At 30.1% G+C, this 15,273-nt stretch overlaps 1 protein-coding gene and 1 long non-coding RNA gene across 2 annotated transcripts in view; one reads left to right on the top strand and one right to left on the bottom strand.

Moving 5' to 3' along the window:
• The window catches only part of LOC142221813 (ER membrane protein complex subunit 2-like), a 94,995-nt gene that overhangs the window by 49,265 nt on the left and 30,457 nt on the right, over window positions 1-15,273 (top strand). The window lies entirely within an intron of this gene.
• LOC142241987 (uncharacterized) lies at window positions 1,358-2,723 on the bottom strand. Its single transcript, XR_012723903.1, has 4 exons — window positions 2,406-2,723; window positions 2,008-2,312; window positions 1,681-1,912; window positions 1,358-1,602 (listed from the first exon to the last, which is right to left on the bottom strand). It is a non-coding gene; the product is annotated as an uncharacterized LOC142241987 (long non-coding RNA).

The following is a 15,273-nucleotide window of genomic DNA, read 5'->3' as shown; positions in this document are numbered from 1 at the left end:
ATGTTTTAATCTTTATGAAAATACTTTTTTCATCGTCGAAAAAAGGACGCCACTTGAGAAAAGAAAACACAAAATTAATTTTATTTGTTTGTTTTTATTTATTTATAAATTAATTCATTGTTTATTTGTATTTATAATGCCGTTCAAGCAAACATCATATATTTTTACACACTCTATTTTATTTCAATTTCAACAATAAGTAATTATTCCATATTTACATCGTGCTCATCAAATGTACAAACGCAGACATCATGTAACTGCAAATAAAAATAAATGATACCATATAGCATAATGCAGAACAAAAAACAGGTAAATTTTTTCAATTACACTTTCCTTTTTTTGTGGTCACATAAAACCACGTGCCACTTCTGAATAAATAAATTAACACAAAAAATCCGTATTCTCCGTCCATTCCAAGAAACAATCAACACATGACTCACGCGCAAAATGAAAGTCGTGTGTACCTGGTCAATGTTTTTATAAAATTCTTTTGGCTGCAAAAAAGTTAAAAAATTAAATGGTCACGAAAAAAAATGTAAATGGTCTTTATGGCCATGTAATGGTTCTAGACATGTCTATACTCAACCTATAAAAATACTTTTTTCCCTGTAAAAAAGTAAAAAAAAAAAATGGAATGGCCAGGAACATGATTTTCCCGACCATTTAATGGTTTCAAATTATATCATTTAAATGATAAAACATGTTTGCAGTATTTGAGAACCATTCAAATGCTTATTGCCACCATACATTTTTCTCCGCTCGAAAACTAATTTTACAAAGACAAAATACATGGTTTTCGCGGCAATTACATGCTCTAGATAAGCATTAAATGGATGCGGGAACCATGTCCAAACATGGTTTTTCTGTGCGTGCAGACATGCTGCTAAAACGACTTTAGTTTGCTGAAAATGACTGATGTTTTAAACTGGATACAATTTGGACATTTCATGTTAATTAGAATTTGAATTTAACGATATTGTTATGCTTTTGTTCACATACACACAAACATTTTTTTTGATTTCAATCACGAAAATCGCGGATTCAATCATCTTTTTAATTGAAATGTCTTCAATCACGAAAATGATAGTATCAATCACCCATTTTGATTGAAAACCAACACGATTTTTAATTAAAAATTTAATTGACTTTTGTCACGGAATCAATTAATTGTGTGATTGAATCAATTAAAAACGTGATTGATTTTTAACATAAAATTCAATCACAGTTTTAATTGAATCAATTAAAATTTTAATTAATTTCGCGACAAAAATCAAAAATCAATCAATCAAAAAAATTATATATTGGGACCCCAAAATCGTATTTAGTTTTTTTCTTTTGAAATAAAAGAAAATATGTGTTTCTTGTAAAACATATTTAATATTTTATTATTTTTTGAATTATGCAATAGACTAATAAATTTGGTTCTTGTCATTTGTGTTTTGTTCTACCATAACTTACAAATACGACTACTATCAATAACAACTATAGGGTGACAAAATAAATTATATAAATCATTATCTTCCTTATAATAATAACCATGTCATCATGTTCCTTCTAATATGTAGATGCGCCTAGATTTCCAATAAATCAGCAGCTTATAAGCTAAATTAGTTTTTTAAGTAAATAGAATAATTCGAATTTAATTTTGTTCAATTAAAAGTTAATTTTGTTAAACATTACCTGCAAGTTCAATTCTTAGTTTCAGGTTGCAGATTTATAATCTTCTTTTGCAGTTGTAGTCTTTTAGCATAAAAAGGTGTACTAAGGAGCTGGGTAATATAATTTTAGTAACAATTCCTTTCCAAAGTTTTCACACATTAAAACCGTCTATTAAAATTTTAACCAATCAAAGACAAAAATAATGGGAAAGCAATGTAATATTTGGTATTATATTGATGATACTTTGCAAATTCTGGAAATAGAAAAAAATATAAATGGAAAATACATATTTTTATTATTTTCGGATATTTTTCATATTTTTAAATCCAAAAGAAAGAACTTTTTTACCATTACATAATTCAGCTCATTAGTTTATATATCAGATATACAGCTCTCTACTTGGGTTCAAATTGAAAAAGGCAGGTAAAACAAAAATGCAATTGAATGCCAATGCCACTTCGCAACTTAAAGGTGAATCTTCCAACAAACCCATACCGCTCTTGGTTTTAAGAAAACTAGGAGCGAAAAAAATTTATAATTTTAAAAGATCAATAAGGAACCCACTTTTTTATTGCAAACATATTTTTATATATTTGATAAAATTATGGAGTTGATGGCATTGATTGGTCAATTTCACGTAATAAAATTGGTCACTAAAAGAAATGAATAAAAAATATATTATTTTAGTCAACATAATGTAAACAGGCTTCAATGGAAAACGGTATTCACATTTCACAATTTCTTACCTTCAATAAACGTAGATTGTTTTCCATTTTTACAATACCACAAAACACAAACACGGGTAATTTCAAATGCATTCTGTCATATATTTTTTTCAAACCTTTACCACGTGGCCGTTTGTTGTTGCACACTTTATTTATTTCAACCCTTTGCTATGATTTGTTGTTGCGTTCAAAATATTTATGCACACATTTTCAATGCAGCAGACAGAATGTCGCCAATCATGTTTTTCAATTTACGCGAAAAACAAAAACCCAACCGTTCGTTACGAGTTACTTCCACAGACTGATCTCTCCATCATACATTGTTGAATAAATACCCATTCTCTTGTTCTCTTTTCGCTCTTTCCATTGCTCAAAATTATTCAGTTTCAATCACAAAGGTGATTGGATCAATCACAAAGGTGATTGGATCAATCACATGTGTAATTGGAAACGGAAAAAATTTCAATCACGTTTGTAATTGAAAATTATTTCCGAATTGATTAACAAATTGATTGAATCAATTAATATTTTAGTTGGAAACGTAACAAATATCAATCATTTTTAATTGGTTTTTATTCGGAGTTGATTAAATAATTAATTGAATCAATTAACATATTAATTGAATCCGTTTCCAAATTCAATTAAGTGTTTAATTGAAAAAATTTTGGTGATAATTTTTTGTGTGTAGTGGTTAGGGTATAATAACTACGACCCGACCTGACCAATTCAAATTTCTGTTTATGTTTCTGAGTAACGAAATTTTAGACGAAAGAAGTTTTCATTTATAGTTAGAATTATTCTTCGAAGCCAAACAGCGAGGGTAAAAAAATAACCTGTATACACACAAGGAAAAAACCGTTTGGAAAACGTGTTTCGAAAACGTTTTTATACCCTGTGCCACACTGTGGAAAAGGGTATTATAAGTTAGTGCATATATTTGCAACACCCAGAAGGAGACGAGATAGACACATGGTGTCTTTGGCAAAAATGCTCGAGATGGGCTCCTGAGTCGATATAGCCATGTCCGTCTGTCCGTGAACACATTTTTGTAATCAAAGTCTGGGTCGCAGTTTTAGTCCAATCGACTTCAAATTTGGCACAAGCATGTGTTTTGGCTCAGAAATAGAACCCTATTGATTTTGGAAGAAATCGGTTCAGATTTAGATATAGCTCCCATATATATCGTTCGCCCGATATGGACTTATATGGTCCCAGAAGCCAGAGTTTTACCCTAATTTGCTTAAAATTTTGCACAAGAAGAACAATGCATACTATAGTCAAGTGTGCCAAATTTGAACCAAATCGGTTCAGATTTAGATATAGCTCCCATATATATCGTTCGCCCGATTTACACTCATATGACCACAGTGGCCAATCTTTTACTCCGATTTAATTGAAATTTTGCACAGGGAGTAGAATTAGCATTGTAGCTATGCGTGCCAAATTTGGTTGAAATCGGTTCAGATTTAGATATATCTCCCATATATAGCTTTCGCCCGATTTACACTCATATGACCACAGAGGCCAATTTTTAACTCCGATTTAGTTGAAATTTTGCACAGGGAGTAGAATTAGCATTGTAGCTATGCGTGCCAAATGTGGTTGAAATCGGTTCAGATTTAGATATAGCTACCATATATAGCTTTCGCCCGATTTACACTCATATGACCACAGAGGCCAATTTTTAACTCCGATTTGGTTGAAATTTTACACAGGGAGTAGAATTAGCATTGTAGCTATGCGTGCCAAATTTGGTTGAAATCGGTTCAGATTTAGATATATCTCCCATATATAGCTTTCGCCCGATTTACACTCATATGACCACAGAGGCCAATTTTTAACTTCGATTTAATTGAAATTTTGCCAGGGAGTAGAATTAGCATTGTAGCTATGCGTGCCAAATTTGGTTGAAATCGGTTCAGATTTAGATATAGCTCCCATATATATGTTTTTCTGATTTCGACAAAAATGGTCAAAATACCAAAATTTTCCTTTTAAAATCGCCACTGCTTAGTCGAAAAGTTGTAAAAATGACTCAAATTTTCCTAAACTTCTAATACATATATATCGAGCGATAAATCATAAATAAACTTTTGCGAAGTTTCCTTAAAATTGCTTCAGATTTAAATGTTTCCCATATCTTTTTACTAAAATTGTGTTCCACCCTAGTGCATTAGGCGACTTAAATTTTGAGTCTATAGATTTTGTAGAAGTCTATCAAATTCTGTATGTGTGTATTTGGTATCGAAAATTTAGATCTACAAAGTGTTGCAGGGTATAATATAGTCGGTCCCGCCCGACTTTCCTTACTTGTTCTTTAGTGAATTTCTTCGAAAATTTTAAACTTTTATTACCAAAAACATTCGTTTGTTACAAAATTTTTATTTTTTCAATAAAAAAATATTTTTTTTCTTGGTATGCAAGGCGGTCGTACCAACCACTGCTCCACGGTGCCCAACTAAATGTATGATTCTCTTAAATAAAATTTGTTTAATCTGATCGTGGGCGCCGCACACTATGTTATATAAATATAACTTATAACGATGATGGCAATAACAGCTACGTAGCCCAGATTACAAATTGCATGGTCCGGGGTTCGATTCTCCGTCCAGGCGAAAGGTAAAGGGTGATACGGTCAAAATTTGGTCAAGGGAAAACGCGTTTAAATCGGTGAAATCGTTTATTTAAAAAATCAAATTAAATTTCTTTTTCAAGTTCAATTATTATAAAATTCAGGAAAAATATTCAGTTAGGCTTTCGCTTTTCCAAATCTAAATTGCCGGGCCTCACGCTTAACACCTGCCATCAGATTCTGTACAGCCACCTTGTCCACCTTCTTCGCCGCAGAAAGCCAGTTTGCCTTGAACTGCTGCTCGTCCTTAGCAGTTTTTTTTGGTCTTCTTTAGCTTCCGCTCAGTATTTCTCAATTGGGCGGAGCTCTGGCGTGTTGGGAGGGTTCTTGTCCTTGGGAACCACCTACACGTTGTTGGCGGCGTACCACTCCATGGCCTTTTTACCGTAATGGCAAGATGCCAAATCCGGCCAAAACAGTACGGAACAACCGTGTTTCTTCAGGAAAGGCAGCATACGTTTATTCAAACACTCTTTCACGTAAATTTCTTGGTTGACAGTCCCGGAAGCTATGAAAATGCTGCTTTTCAAGCCACAGGTACAGATGGCTTGCCAAATCAGATATTTCTTTGCGAACTTTGACAGTTTTATGTGCTTGAAAATATCTGCTACCTTTCCCCTTCCTTTTGCCGTCTTTTTGGCTTAGTCTTTATGAAATTGTTTTTAAATCCTGGAAAAGGATTTAAAAACAAAAAATATATACTTTTCTTCCAAATAAACTTCCTTACGGCGAAAAGCAAATGAGAAACGATCTTTGTTTGTCTAAAATTTCGTTTGGGAGGAAAGAATTATTTTTTTGTGTGTAGCCATGTTTTCTCAGACTCATATAACGAAAGGAAGAAACCGCTCCATTAGTGTGTGTAAACTATGCAAGTTAATGAAAATCGGGCAATATTTATATGTAAGGGCTATATCTAAATCTGAACTAGATCGGTTATTATACACTGCGCCACACTGTGGAACAGGGTATTATAAGTTAGTATATATGTTTGCAACACCCAGAAGAAGACGAGATAGACACATGGTGTCTTTGGCAATATTGTTCTGGCTCGGCCCCTGGTCGATCTAGCTATGTCCATCTATCCGTCCGTCCGTCTGTATGTGAACCAGGGCTGTGGAGTCGAGCCAATTTTGCTCGACTCCGACTCCGTCTCAAGCAATTTTCATCAGCTCGACTCCGACTCCGGAGTCGACTCCGGGTAATATAACTAAATCTCATTTTAATACCACTAATTTGTAGTTCTATTGTGGGGGTACCGTAAGTGGATCGATATATAGTATCGTATTTATTTATGTGTTCAAAAAAAGGTCTTAATTTCACATTAGATGCCAATTGAACTCTATATTTCAAATTTAGGGCAATGTTTAATAAATAAAATAATGATATAAATACCCATCATAATATGAGAAAATACCAACAGTATATGCACACAAAAAATTATTACCCACATTTTTTCAATTAAACACTTAATTGAATTTGGAAACGGCTTCAATTAATATGTTAATTGAATCAATTAATTATTTAATCAAATCCGAATAAAACCCAATTAAAAAAATGATTGATATTTGTTACGTTTCCAATTAAAATATTAATTGATTCAATCAATTTGTTAATCAATTCGGAAAAATTTTTCAATTACAAACGTGATTGAAATTGTTTCCGTTTCCAATTACACATGTGATTGATCCAATCACTTTTGTGATTGAAATTGAATAATTTTGAGCAATGGAAAGAGCGAAAAGAGAACAAGAGAATGGGTATTTATTCAACATTGTATGATGGAGAGATCAGTCGGTAGAAGTAACTTGTAACGAACGGTTGGGTTTTTGTTTTTCGCGTAAATTGAAAAACATGATTGACGACATTCTGTCTGCTGCATTGAAAATGTGTACATAAATATTTTGAACGCAACAACAAATCATAGCAAAGGGTTGAAATAAATAAAGTGTACAACAACAAATGGCCACGTGGTAAAGGTTTGAAAAAATATGTGAGAGAACGCATTTGAAATTATCTGTGTTTGTGTTTTGTGGTATTGTAAAAATGGAAAACAATCTACGTTTATTGAAGGTAAGAAATTGTGAAATGTGAATACCGTTTTCCATTGAAGCCTGTTTACATTAAACGGACTAAAATAATATATTTTTTATTCATTTCTTTTAGGAACCAATTTTATTTCGTGAAATTGACCAATCAACTCCATCATTTTATCAAATATGTAGGAATATGTTTGCAACAAAAAAGTGGGTACAGTATTTATCTTTAAAAATTATAATTTTTTTCACTCCTAGTTTTCTTAAAACCAAGAGCGGTATGGGTTTGTTGGAAGATTCACCTTGAAGTTGCGAAGTGGCGTTGGCATTAAATTGTATTTTTGTTTTACCTGCCTTTTTCAGCTTGAACCCAAGTAGAGAGCAGTATATCTGATATATAAACTAATGAGCTGAATTATGTAATGGTAAAAAAGTTCTTTCTTTTGGATTTAAAAATATGAAAAATATCCGAAAATAATAAAAATATGTATTTCCCATTTATATATTTTTTCTATTTTTAGAATTTGCAAAGTATCATCAATATAATACCAAATATTACATTGCTTTCCCATTATTTTTGTGTATGATTGGTTCAAATTTTAATAGACGATTTCAATGTGTGGAAATTTTGGAAAGGAATTGTTACTAAAATTAAATTACCGAGCTCCTTAATACACCTTTTTATGCTAAAAGACTACAACTGCAAAAGAAGATTATAAATCTGCAACCTGGAACTAAGAATTGAACTTGATATTCTATGCAGGTAATGTTTAACAAAATTAACTTTTAATTTAACAAAATTAAATTCGAATTATTCTGTTTACTTTCAGAAAAACTAATTTAGCTTACAGGCTGCTGATTTATTGGAAATCTAGGCGCATCTACATATTAGGAGGACCATGCTAACATGGTTATTATTATAAGGAAGATAATGATTTATATAATTTATGTAATTGTATTTGTAAGTTATGTTAGAACAAACCACAAATCACAAGAACCAAATTTATTTGTCTATTGCATAATTCAAAAAATAATAAAATATTAAATATGTTTTATAAGAAACACATATTTTCTTTTATTTCAAATAAAATTAAATACGATTTTGGGGTCGCAATATATAAATTTTTTGATTGAAATTTATAGCCAATTTCAATTAATTATTTAACTGAATGAATCAAATAGTTGATTGTTTTTTGTCGCGAAATTAATTAAAATTTTAATTGATTCAATTAAAATTGTGATTGAATTTTATGTTAAAAATCAATCACGTTTTTAATTGATTCAATCATACAATTAATTGATTCCGTGACAAAAGTCAATTAATTTTTTAATTGAAAATCGTGTTGGTTTTCAATCAAAATGGGTGATTGATACTATCATTTTCGTGATTGAAGACATTTCAATTAAAAAAATGATTGAATCCGCGATTTTCGTGATTGAAATCAAAAAAATTTTTTTTGTGTGTGTATTTGTGGACCAAAATTATTGATACTATCTCAAATCCTTTAAATTTGTTGCGAGCTATATAAAGGTTTATATTTCCATATGCATGAATTTGAATCTGAATCGATTTAGACAAAATTGTATATACTTTTACAAAATCTATGTACTTAAAATTTAAATCTAACGTTATGGGACGTAACACAACTTTAACGAAAAATAAAAATGCAAGGAAAGTCTAAAGTCGGACGGGCCGATTATAATATACTCTACACAACTTAGTATTTAGATCTACATTTTGATAAAATCTCAAATCAGACTTCTACAAAACTCGGGCAATATTTGGGAAATACTTATAATTGTTTAGACAATTTCGCAAAAATGCATTTATGATTCATTCATTGAAAAATTTGAAAATTTGAGTCATTTCTACAAATTTTCGACTTAGCAGCAATTTTTACAAAATTGTATGCTCACTGAATACAATTTTGGAAAAAATTTTGTCTAGTAAATAACATTTTGCTAACATTTTATATAGAAATAAATTTTCTACAGAAACAAAATTTTGACTAAATTTTCTATAGAAATAAAATTTTGGCAAAATTTTCTATAGAAATCAAATTTTGACCAAATATATAGAAATAAAATTTTGAATACAATTTGTATGGAAATAAAATTTGGCAAAATTGTTTATAGTAATAAAAGTTTGAAAAAACTATCAATAGAAATACAATTTAAAAAAAATGTTAGCAAAAATAACAAAATTTTGCAAAATTTTCTATAGAAATAAAATTTTGCAAAATATTCTAGAAACAAAATTTTGACTAACTTTTATATAGAAATAAAATTTTGACTAAATTTTATATAGAAAAAATATTTCTATAGTAATATGAATACATTCTATGAATACATTTTTTATAGCAGTGAGTATCAGTGTGCATCAGTAAGAAAAAAAAAATTGAGAAAATTTGCTATAGAAATAAAATTTTGGCAAAATTTTCTATATAAATCAAATTTTGACCAAATATATAGAAATAAAATTTTGAATAAAATTTTTATGGAAATACAATTTGGCAAAATTGTTTATAGAAATAAAAGTTTGAAAAAATTATCAATAGAAATACAATTTAAAAAAAATTGTATAGCAAACAAAATTTTGCAAAATTTTCTATAGAAATAAAATTTTCAAAATATTCTATAGAAACAAAATTTTGACTAAATTTTATATAGAAAAAAATATTTCTATACTAATAACATTTTGAATACATTTTTTATAGCAGTGAGTATCAGTGAGCATCAGTAAGAAAAAAATTTGAGAAAATTTGCTATAGAAATAAAATTTGACAATTTTTGCTTATAGAAATAAAATTTTGAAAAAATTATCAATAAAAATACAATTTTAGAAAAATTTTTGTGTAGTAAATAAAATTCTGCAAAATATTCTACAGAAACAAAATGTTGACTAAATTTTCTATACACACAAAAAATTATCACCAAATTTTTTTCAATTAAACACTTAATTGAATTTGGAAACGGATTCAATTAATATGTTAATTGATTCAATTAATTATTTAATCAAATCCGAATAAAAACCAATTAAAAAAATGATTGATATTTGTTACGTTTCCAATTAAAATATTAATTGATTCAATCAATTTGTTAATCAATTCGGAAATAATTTTCAATTACAAACGTGATTGAATTTTTTTCCGTTTCCAATTACACATGTGATTGATCCAATCACCTTTGTGATTGAAACTGAATAATTTTGAGAAATGGAAAGAGCGAAAAGAGAACAAGAGAATAGGTATTTATTCAACAATGTATGATGGAGAGATCAGTCTGTGGCAGTGTTGCCAGGTTGGGGGTTTTCCCCCCAAATTTAGGGGTTTTTTACACGTTTAGGGAGATTTTTAGGGGTAACATTTATTTGGGGGGATTTTTGGGGGTAAAAAATTATTTTAGACCCTATAAAGTGGAGCAATTCTCAACAAAATTTGGAACAATTCTGGCATGAATTTTGAAAAAAATGAGGGAAGTCAACCCATGTTCTTAAATACAAGCAAGTAAGCAATGACATTCTGTTTTAAACGCATCTGTTGAAGGGGCATTTTTAATATTTGATACAATTAAAAACAAATTAAGAAATGGCATTGAAACATTAAATTATTGGTCTCATAATTTCACGCCTACAATTTTGGCGAATAATGTATATAATTACTGAACTTTAATTTTTGTTTATTTTTATACCCTCCATCATAGGATGGGGGTATATTAACTTTGTCATTCCGTTTGTAACACATCGAAATATTGCTCTAAGACCCCATAAAGTATATATATTCTGGGTCGTGGTGAAATTCTGAGTCGATCTAAGCATGTCCGTCCGTCCGTCCGTCCGTCCGTCCGTCCGTCCGTCCGTCCGTCTGTTGAAATCACGCTAACTTCTGAACGAAACAAGCTATCGACTTGAAACTTGGCACAAGTAGTTGTTATCGATGTAGGTCGGATGGTATTGAAAATGGGCCATATCGGTCCACTTTTACGTATAGCCCCCATATAAAGGGACCCTCAGATTTGGCTTGTGGAGCCTCTAACAGAAGCATATTTCATCCGATCCGGCTGAAATTTGGTATATGGTGTTGGTATATGGTCTCTAACAACCATGCAAAAATTGGTCCACATCGGTCCATAATTATATATAGCCCCCATATAAACCGATCCCCAGATTTGGCTTGTGGAGCCTCTAAGAGAAGCATATTTCACCCGATCCGGCTGAAATTTGGTACATGGTGTTGGTAGATGGTCTCTAACAATCATGCAAAAATTGGTCCACATCGGTCCATAATTATATATAGCCCCCATATAAACCGATCCCCAGATTTGGCTTGTGGAGCCTCTAAGAGAAGCATATTTCATCCGATCCGGCTGAAATTTGGTACATGGTGTTGGTAGATGGTCTCTAACAATCGTGCAAAAATTGGTCCACATCGGTCCATAATTATATATAGCCCCCATATAAACCGATCCCCAGATTTGGCTTGTGGAGCCTCTAAGAGAAGCATATTTCATCCGATCCGGCTGAAATTTGGTACATGGTGTTGGTAGATGGTATCTAACAATCATGCAAAAATTGGTGCACATCGGTCCATAATTATATATAGCCCCCATATAAACCGATCCCCAGATTTGGCTTGCGGAGCCTCAAAGAGAAGCAAATTTCATCCGATCCGGCTGAAATTTGGTACATGATGTTGGTATATGGTCTCTAATAACCATACAAAAATTGGTCCACATCGGTCCATAATTATATATGGACCCCATATAAACCGATCTCCAGATTTGGCTTGCGAAGCCCCAAAGAGAAGCAAATTTCATCCGATCCGGCTGAAATTTGGTACTTGGTATTGTTATATGGTCTCTAATAACCATGCAAAAATTGGTCCACATCGGTTCATAATTATATATAGCCCCCATATAAGCCGATCCCCAGATTTGGCTTGCGAAGTCTCCAAGAGAAGCAAATTTCACGCAATCCGGTTGTAATTTTGAACATGGTGTTAGTATATGATCTTTAACAACCGTGCCAGAATTGGTCCAGATCGTTCCATAATTATATATAGCCCCCATATAAAACGTTCTCCAGATTTGACCTCCGGAGCCTCTTGGAGGAGCAAAATTCATCCGATCCGGTTCAAATTAGGAACGTGGTGTTAGTATATGGTCGCTAACAACCATACAACAATTGGTCCAATCACTCAAAAATTGGTCCATATCGGTTCATAACCATGGTTGCCACTAGAGCCAAAATTAATCTACCAAAATTTTATTTATATAGAAAATTTTGTCAAAATTTTATTTCTATAGAAAATGTTGTCAAAATTTTATTTCTAGAGAAAATTTTGTTAAAATTTTATTCGGTTCACAATAAAATTTTCATCATTGTCTAAATTTTATTTCTATAGAAAATTTTGTTCAAATTTTATTCGGTTCATAATCATGGTTGCCACTCGAGTCAAAAATAATCTACCAAGATTTTATTTCTATAGAATATTTTGTCAAAAGTCTATTTCTATAGAAAATTTTGTTAAAATTTTATTTCTGTAGAAAATTTTGTCAAAATGTTATGTCTACTTTGTCAAACTGAATTATATACGTATTGGATCGATCTTTTTTATTTAATATATACCACGTATGGACTTACATACAATTTAGAAGATGGTGTTAGGAGGTTTTAAGATACCTTGCCATCGGCAAGCGTTACCGCAACTTAAGTAATTCGATTGTGGATGGCAGTGTTTAGAAAAAGTTTCTACGCAATCCATGATGGAGGGTACATAAGCTTCGGCCTGGCCGAACTTACGGCCGTACATACTTGTTTATTTCTATTATTTATACTTTATAAGCCGCTGTTTTAATTAATTTGATTTGAAAGATTTATACATTGAATTATATTGTTTTGTCTGCTCTTTATATACATTTTGTATTATTATACCCATAGAAAAATTACTTTCCTCAGGAACGAAATTTTAGACAAATAAACCCGAATTTGTGAAAAGTGGTATAATGATGTTATCTACTGACTTTTATTTACTTCAAAAGAAATTTTGTTCTTCAGAAAAAAAATCGTTCAGTATATATATTTGTGTTAAATTTAATTTGTAAAGTGTATCATTGCAGGATTTTTTAACGAAATTTGGGACACCTTTTTGACTTATTAACATTCTTAAATTTTTTGGGGGTTTTTGAAAAAAGTCTAGACCAATTTAGGGGTTTTTTTTCTTAAGATTTGGGGGGAAGAATCAAAAATCATAAATATTTTGAACGCAACAACAAATCATAGCAAAGGGTTGAAATAAATAAAGTGTGCAACAACAAAAGGCCACGTGGTAAAGGTTTGAAAAAAATACATGAGAGAACGCATTTGAAATTACCTGTGTTTGTGTTTTGTGGTATTGTAAAATTGGAAAACAATCTACGTTTATTAAAGGTAAGAAATTGTGAAATGTGAATACCGTTTTCCATTGAAGCCTGTTTACATTAAACGGACTAAAATAATATATTTTTTATTCATGACCAATATTATTTCGTGAAATTGACCAATCAATCCCATCAACTCCATCATTTTATCAAATATATAAGAATATGCTTGCAATAAAAAAGTGGGTACCGTATTGATCTTTTAAAATTATAAATATTTTTCACTCCTAGTTTTCTTAAAACCAAGAGCGGTATGGGTTTGTTGGAAGATTCACCTTGAAGTTGCGAAGTGGCGTTGGCATTAAATTGCATTTTTGTTTTACCTGCCTTTTGCAGTTTGAACCCAAGTAGAGAGCAGTATATCTGGTATATAAACTAATGAGCTGAATTATGTAATGGTAAAAAGTTCTTTCTTTTAGATTTAAAAATATGAAAAATATCCGAAAATAATAAAAATATGTATTTTCCATTTATAATTTTTTCTATTTCCAGAATTTGCAAAGTATCATCAATATAATACCAAATATTACATTGCTTTCCCATTATTTTTGTCTTTGATTGGTTCAAATTTTAATAGACGATTTCAATGTGTGGATTTGGAAAGGAATTGTTACTAAAATTAAATTACCGAGCTCCTTAATACACCTTTTTATGCTAAAAGACTACAACTGCAAAAGAAGATTATAAATCTGCAACCTGGAACTAAGAATTGAACTTGATATTCTATGCAGGTAATGTTTAACAAAATTAACTTTTAATTGAACAAAATTAAATTCGAATTATTCTGTTTTTTTTTTAGAAAAACTTATTTAGCTTACAGACTGCTGATTTATTGGAAATCTAGGCGCATGTACATATTAGAAGGAACATGCTGACATGGTTATTATGATAAGGAAGTGAATGATTTTTATAGTTTTTTTTTTACCCTATACTTGTTATTTATAATAATTGTATTTGTAAGTTATGTTAGAACAAAACACAAATGACAAGAACAAAATTTATTTGTCTATTTCATAATTCAAAAAATAATAATATATTAAATATGTTTTATAAGAAACACATATTTTCTTTTATTTCAAATAAAACTAAATACGATTTTGGGGTCGCAATATATAATTTTTTTGATCGAAATTTATAGCCAATTTCAAATAATTATTTAATTGAATGAATCAAATAGTTGATTGATTTTTGTCGCGAAATTAATTAAAATTTTAATTGATTCAATTAAAACTGTGATTGAATTTTATGTAAAAAATTCAATCACACAATTAATTGATTCCGTGACAAAAGTCAATTAAATTTTTAATTGAAAATCGTGTTGGTTTTCAATCAAAATGGGTGATTGATACTATCATTTTCGTGATTGAAGACATTTCAATTAAAAAAATGATTGAATCCGCGATTTTCGTGATTGAAATCAAAAAAAATTTTTTGTGTGTAGAAATAAAATTTTGATAAAATTTTCTATAGAAATAAAATTTTGACCAAATTTTCTAATAAAAAAATTTGTTACTATAAAATTTTGGCAAAATTTTCTATAGAAATAAACTTTTGCCTTAAATTTTTATAGAAATAAAATTATCAATAGATATAAAATTTTTGAAAAAAGTTTTTGTGTAACAAACAATATTTTGTAAAATTTTCTATACAAACAAAATTTTGACTCAATTTTCTATAGAAATAAAATTTTGACTAAATTTTCTATAGAAAAAAATATTTCTATAGTAATACAATTTTGAATAAATTTTTTATAGAAATAAAATTTTGACAAAATTTGCTATAGAAATTAAATGTTGAAAATTTTTTC

The sequence above is a fragment of the Haematobia irritans genome, chromosome 1 (assembly GCF_050003625.1).
Source record: "Haematobia irritans isolate KBUSLIRL chromosome 1, ASM5000362v1, whole genome shotgun sequence".
NCBI classification, from domain to species: Eukaryota; Metazoa; Arthropoda; class Insecta; order Diptera; family Muscidae; genus Haematobia; species Haematobia irritans.
This window is presented reverse-complemented; position numbering and strand designations above follow the sequence as displayed.